At 40.2% G+C, this 7119-nt stretch overlaps 1 non-coding gene across 1 annotated transcript; it reads right to left on the bottom strand.

The window, feature by feature from the left end:
* Positions 1–4075: 4075 nt before the first annotated feature.
* Positions 4076–4207, bottom strand: LOC111825833. Its single transcript, XR_002829030.1, has one exon. It is a non-coding gene; the product is annotated as a small nucleolar RNA SNORA51 (small nucleolar RNA).
* Between the last annotated feature and the right edge of the window lie 2912 nt (positions 4208–7119).

Genomic DNA, 7119 nt, shown 5'->3' with positions numbered 1-7119 from the left:
CCCTGCTCTGTGAGTGACAGGGGCAGCGCCCCAACCCCCTGATCCGCCCTGCTCTGTGCGTGACAGGAGGGTGACGCTGCACCCTCCCATAGACCCTGCCTTGAGTGTGACAGGGGGCGGTGCCCACCCCCCAATCGGCCCTACCCTGAGCGTGACCGAGGGTGGCATCGCAACCTCCCGATCCCGCCCTGCTCTGTGCATGACGGGGCGGCGCCCCAACTCCCCAATCGGCCCTGCTCTGAGCCCGACCAGGGGCTGCACCTAGGGATTGGGCCTGCCCTCCGCCACCCAGGAGCAGGCCTAAGCCAGCAGGTCGTTATCTCCTGAGGGGTCCCAGACTGCAAGAGGGCACAGGCCGGGCTGAGGGACCCCCCCTCCCCCCCCCAAGTGCACAAATTTTTGTGCACCGGGCCTCTAGTAGATATATAAAAGCCAAGTCCTGTGTGGCTTGGGTTCGGGACCTGGAGAAGGGCCGCTCACAAATGAAGAGACTAGACAAGAAATATGAATTTGGAAATTACAGGGGGGCAGGTGGAGAGTCTTTCTCAAGAGGAAAGGCTTCACTGGTGCCTAGGCCCTGCTAGCTTTTTATTCAATTTTAGATACACATCTTGCCCTTAGGCAATTCTGGTAGCAGACAGACTATCTTAAAGGTCAGTAAATATTAGTAAAGATTCACTTTGAGACTATTAGGTCAGGAAATTACTTGAGCTACCATTGTCTCAACAGAACAATTGGTGCATAGCTTTAGCCCTTGCCAAAGCTCAAGGTCCATCATCCTTCTGGGTTCCTTGTTTGCACTTTCCTGATGTGTAGACAATGGATAGCTTCCAGCATAGATAGTTGATGCCGAGGCTCTATTACACTGGAATATTTGTTGACGGAATGAAAAACAAAGAGAATTTTTTTTCAACATACAAAATAAATCTATTACCAGATTGTAGATACAAAGTAACCATTTACATGCAATAAACATGAATATTTCAAGAAAAATAATTTTAAATATAATATTACATGCAATAAACATTAATATTTCAAGAAAGAAATTAAAATATAATATTACCAAAACTGTAGTAACATAGTATAATATCACAAAAGTTGTAGGAAATATTAAACATCTGCAAATAACAGGATTGCTTCTATTCTAAAATATTTTTTTCTCCAGCTCCATTTTTGTTCATCAGTTTATGCTATTCATTATGTTTCACAAATGAGTGAAATCATGTGATATTTATCTTTCTCTGACTGGCTTATTTCACTTAGCATAATGCTCTCCAGGTCTGTCCATGCTGTTGCAAATGGTAAGAGTTCCTTCTTTTTTACAGCAGCGTAGTATTCCATTGTGTAGATGTACCACAGTTTTTAATCCACTCATCTGCTGATGGGCACTTAGGCTGTTTCCAAATCTTAGCTATTGTAAATTGTGCTGCTATGAACAGAGGGTTGTATATATCTTTTCTGATGAGTATTTCTGATTTCTTGGAATATATGCCTAGAAGTGTGATTACTGGGTCAAATGGGAGTTCCATTTTTAATTTTTTGAGGAAACTCCATACTGTTTTCCACAGTGGCTGCACCAGTCTGCATTCCCACCAGCAGTGCAAGAGGGTTCTTTTTTCTCCGCACCCTCACCAGCTCTTGTTATTTTTTGGTTTGTTGATGATAGCCATTCTGACAGCTGTGAGATGGTGCCTCATTGGCATTTTGATTTGCATCTCTCCCAAGATTAGTGACTTTGAGCATGTCTCTTGGCCTTCTGTATATCCTCTTTGGAAAAGTATCTATTTAGGTCCATTGCCTATTTTTTGATTGGATTGTTTATCTTCCTTTTGTTAAGTTGCATGAGTTCCCTGTAAATTTTGGAGATAACATTGGCAAATATGTTCTCCCATGCAGTGGGCTCTCTTGTTGTTTTGTTGATGGTTTCTTTTGCTGTGCAGAAGCATTTTATTTGGATGTAGTCCCATTTGCTTATTTTCTCTGTAGTTTCCATTGCCTTAGGAGCTCTATCAGTAAAGATATTGCTATGACATGTGTCTACTATTTTGCTGCCTATGGATTCTTCTAAGATTTTTATGGTTTCCCATCTTACATTTAAGTCCTTTATCCATTTTGAGTTTATTTTTGTGTATGGTGTAAGTTGATGACCTAGTTTCAATTTTTTGCATGTATCTGTCCAATTTGCCCAACACCATTTATTGAAGAGACTGTCTTGACTCCACTGTATGCCCTTGCCTCCTTTGTCAAATACTAATTGAGCATAATGGCTTGGGTCAATTTTTGTGTTCTCTGTTCTGTTCCATTGGTCTATCTGTCCTTGTGCCAGTACCAGGCAGTTTTGAGAACAGTGGCTTTGTAATATAGCTTGATATCTGGTATTATGATCCCTCCAACTTTGTTGTTCTTTCTCAGGATTGCTGCGGCTATTCAGGGTCTTTTTTTATCCCGTATGAATATTTGGATAGTTTGTTCTAGGTCTGTGAAATATGCCGTTGGTATTTTAATGGGGATTGCATTGAATCTATAATTGCTTTGGGTAGTATGGACATTTTGATGATGTTGATTCTACCAATCCATGTTCACAGTGTATTCTTCCATCTGTTTATGTCTTTCTCTCTCTTTTTTCAACATCCTGTAGTTTTCTGAATACAGGTCTTTTACCTCCTTAGTTAAGTTTATTCCTAGGTATCTTAATTTTTGTTTGCAATGGTAAATGGGATTGTTTTTTTAGTTTCTCTCTGTGAGTTCATTATTGGTGTATAAAAAAGCCATAGATTGCTGGGTATTGATTTTGTATCCTGCTTCATCGCCAAATTCATTTATTAAGTCTAGCAGTTTTTTTATGGAGTCTTTAGGGTTTTCTATGTGCAATATCATGTCATCTGCGAAGAGGGACAGTTTTACTTCTTCTTTTCCAATTTGGATGCCTTTTATTTCTTCTTCTTGCCTGATCACTATGGCTAGCACTTCCAGTACTATGTCAAACAAGAGTGGTGAGAGTGGGCATCCCTCTCTTGTTCCTATTCTTAGGGGAAATGGTTTTAGTTTTTGCCCATTGATTATGATGTTGGCTGTAGGTTTGTCATATTTGGCCTTTATCATGTTGAGGTATGATCCCTCTATTCCCACTTTGCTAAGAGTTTTTATCAAAAATGGGTGTTATATTGTGTCAAATGCTTTCTCTGTATCTATTGATATGATCATGTGATTTTTTTCGTTTATGTGATGTATCACCCTTATTGATTTGTGAATATTATACCAGCCTTGCATCCCTGGAATAAATCCCACTTGATCATGGTGTATGATCTTTTTAATATATTGCTGGATGCGATTTGCTAATATTTTATTGAGGGTTTTAGCATCTATTTTCATCAGGGATATTGGCCTGTAATTCTCTTTCTTTGTAGTGTCTTTATCTGGTTTTGGAATTAGGTTAATGATGGCCTCATAAAAAGAGTTTGGAAGTGTTCCTTCCTCTTGGATTTTCTGAAATAGTTTGAGGAGTATAGGTGTTAGTTCTTCTTTGGATGTTTGATAAAACTCCCCTGTGTAGCCCTCTGGATCGGGGCTTTTGTTTGGTGGGAGTTTTTTTTTTTATTTCTGCTCCTGTTTTATCAGTTGTTATTGGACTATTCAGATTTTCGGCTTCTTCCAAATTCAGTTTTGGGAGATTATATTTTTCTAGGAAATTGTCTATTTCATCCACATTGTCCAGCTTGTTGGCATATAGTTGTTCATAGTATTTTCTTACAATCCTTTTTATTTCTGTGGTGTCTGTGGTTACTTCTCCACTTTTGTTTCTGATTTTATTTATTTGAGTACTTTCTCTTTGTTTCTTGATGAGTCTGGCTAACGGTTTATCAATTTTGTTTATCCTTTCAATCAGCTCTTGGTTTCATTGATTTTTTTGTGTTGTGTTTTTAGTCTCTATGTTATTTATTTCTGCTCTGATCTTTATTATCTTTATTATTTCCTCCTTTCTGCTTACTCTGGGCTTTCCTTATTGTTGTTTTCTAGTTCTTTAAGCTGTAGGGTTAAATAGTTTATTGCTGATTTTTCTTGTGTTTTTTTTTTTCAATGTCTCCCCATTCACAATACAGACCAGGCAAAGAGCCTGAGCTGAGGTGTATATGGGGTAAGTTTACTCTGCCTCCTATTTCTGTACAGTCAGTGTAAGAACACAGCCTGTGGTAAGCACCAGGAGGCCGATTTTTCTTGTTTTTTGAGGTAGGCCTATTGTACTATGAACTTCCCTCTCAGGACTGCTTTTGCTGTGTCTCAGAGATTTTTGTTTTTGTGTGTTTATTTTCACTTGTTTCTAGGAAGTATTTGATTTCTTTCTTGATCTCATTGGTAACCCATTCATTGTTTAATAACATGCTATTTAGCCTCCATGTGTTTAAATGTTTTTGGGTATTTTTACTGTAGTTGATTTGTAATTTCATTCCACTGTGCTCTGAGAAGATGCTTAATATGATTTCAATCTTCTTGAACTTGTAGAGACTTGCTTTGCCCCCCGGCCCTGGATCGGAGAACCTGGGCCACCTTTGCCCGCCCCCCCAGCCGGTGATCGCGATCAGAAAGGCGGCACCCCCGGGACCCAGGAGCCGCCTTGCCTGCGGCCCATGATCGTGATCGGAAAGCCGGGCAGGAGGCAAGGCAGCCCCCTGGAACCCAGGAGCCCTTCGGCGAGGTCTGCAGGTGAAACGGCAATCAAGCTATGAGGGGGAGGGGGGTGGGCGGAAGGAGCTACAGGAGCAGCTCTGGCCGGAGACTGAAGACTCCTGCCAGAGCGAGGAGCAAAGACTGAAGGCTCCAGCTGTAGCGAAGACTGTGTCCAGAGCGAAGATGGAAGGCGGTGGCCAGAGTGAAGGTCTGGGTCCCGGGCGCCAGAGGAAAACTGGTGCCAGCAGCCAGGGGAAGGGAAAGCTTATTGCACGAATCTTTTCGTGGAACAGGCCTCTAGTATTCTATAAATGTCAATTATCCATCTGATCCAGTGTGTCCTTTAGAGTCTCTGTTTCCTTGTCAAGTTTTTGTCTGGAAAATCTATCCAGTGAAGTCAGCAGGGTGTTAAAGTCCCCCTACTATGACTGTATTGTTGTCTATCTCTCCGTTAAAGTCCTCTAGAGGTTTTTTAAATATATTTAGGTGCTCCTATATTGGGTGCATATGTTTACCAGGGTTATATCCTCTTGTTGGATCGATCCCTTTAGTATTGTGTAGTGACTTTTGTTGTCTCTTGTGATGGCCTTCATTTTAAAATCTATTTTGTCGGATATGAGTATTGCTATTCCAGCTGTTTTTCTTTTCTATTTGCATAAAAAATTTTTTCCATTCCTTCACTCTCATCCTGTGTATGTCTTTTGTTTTGAGGTGAGTCTCTTGTAGACAGCATATAGTTGGATCATGTTTTTGTATCCATTCAGCTACCCTATGTCTTTTGATGGGAGCATGTAATCTATTTACATTTAAGGTTATTATTGATAAGTACTTATTTATTGCCATTATATTTCTGTATGGCTAGGTTTCTCTCTTTCTTTCTTCTTCTCATTACAGCAATCCCTTTAGCATTTCTTGTAATGCTGGCTTGGTGGTGATGAACTCCTTTAGCCTTTTTTTGGTCTGGGAAGCTCTTCATTAGACCATCTATTTTGAATGACAGCCTTGCTGGATATAGTAATCTTGATTGCAGATCCTTGTTTTCCATTACCTTGAGTTCTTCATGCCATTCCCTTCTAGCCTATAGAGTTTCTGATGAGAAATCAGGTGTCAGCCTTATGGGGACTCCTTTGTAGATAACAGTTTTCTTTTCTCTTGCTGCCTGTAAGATTCTCTCTTTGTCTTTAATTTTTGGTATTTTAATTATGATGTGTCTGAGTGTGGGCCTGTTTGGGTTCTTCTTGCTTGGGGTTCTCTGTGCCTCCTGAACTTGTGTGACTTTTTCCTTTACAGGTTAGGGCAGTTTTCTGCCATTATTTCTTCAAACATGTTCTCTATTCCTTTTTCCCTTTCTGCCTCTTCTGGCATACCTGCTATTCTAATATTGTTACACTTAACATGGTCCCACACCTTCCTTTAGCTGTCCTCCTGGTTTTTTTATTGTTTTTTCTTTTTGGTTTTCTAATTGAGTGATATTTTCTTTTCTTTTTTTTTTTTTTTTAAATATATTTTATTGATTTTTTACAGAGAGGAAGGGAGAGAGATAGAGAGTTAGAAACATCTTTATCTCAGACTGTTTTTTTTTTCATAGTTACTATATCTTTTTTTCATGCTGTGGAGCATCTTTACCATCCATGCCCTTGGCCGGAATCGAACCTGGGACCCTTCAGTCCGCAGGCCGACGCTCTATCCACTGAGCCAAACCGGTTTTGGCGAATTGAGTGATATTTTCAACTCTGTCTTCTAATTCACTTCAGCTTCCTCTAATCTGCTGTATATTCCTTCCAATGTGTTCTTTATTTGTGTTATGTCATTCTTTATCTCAGACTGTTCTTTTTTCATAGTTACTATATCTTTTTTTCATGCTGTGGAGCATCTTTACCATTGTTATTCTGAACTCTGTTTCAGATAAATTTCTTGTCTGTGCTTCACTTATATCTTCTTCTGGAGAATTCTCTAGTTCTTTCATTTGGTGGGTTGTTTCTTTGTTTCCTCATTTTGGCTGTCTGTTTGTGTTTGTGACTATGTTTTAGGTAGATCCTCTATACCTCTCAATCTCTAGTTCAGGACAGTGTTAAAGGCTGTTTCTGACTATTTAGATCAGACAAAGCCTCCAGAGACCACCTCTCCCTACAGACTAATAGGAGTCTCATTTGAATTGCCCCCCAGGCAATCATCCTGAGGTGTGGCGAGAATTTTTTTTCAACAGGGTGGGTCAGCCCTAGTTGGTTTGACTCAGTGGATAGAGTGTTGGCCTTGCAGACTGAAGGGTCCCAGGTTTGATTCTAGTCAAGGGCACATGCCTGGGTTGAGGGCTCAATCCCCAGTAGGGGGCATGCAGGAGGCAGCCAATCAATGATTCCCTCTCATCATTGATGTTTTTATCTTTTTCTCCCTCTCCCTTCCTCCCTGAAATAAATAACATATATATAATATATCAAATATATATCAAATATA

This window comes from Myotis lucifugus, unplaced genomic scaffold (assembly GCF_000147115.1).
Source record: "Myotis lucifugus unplaced genomic scaffold, Myoluc2.0 scaffold_41, whole genome shotgun sequence".
NCBI lineage: Eukaryota > Metazoa > Chordata > Mammalia > Chiroptera > Vespertilionidae > Myotis > Myotis lucifugus.
Note: the sequence above shows the minus strand (reverse complement) of the source record. Positions and strands in the feature narration are given on the sequence as shown.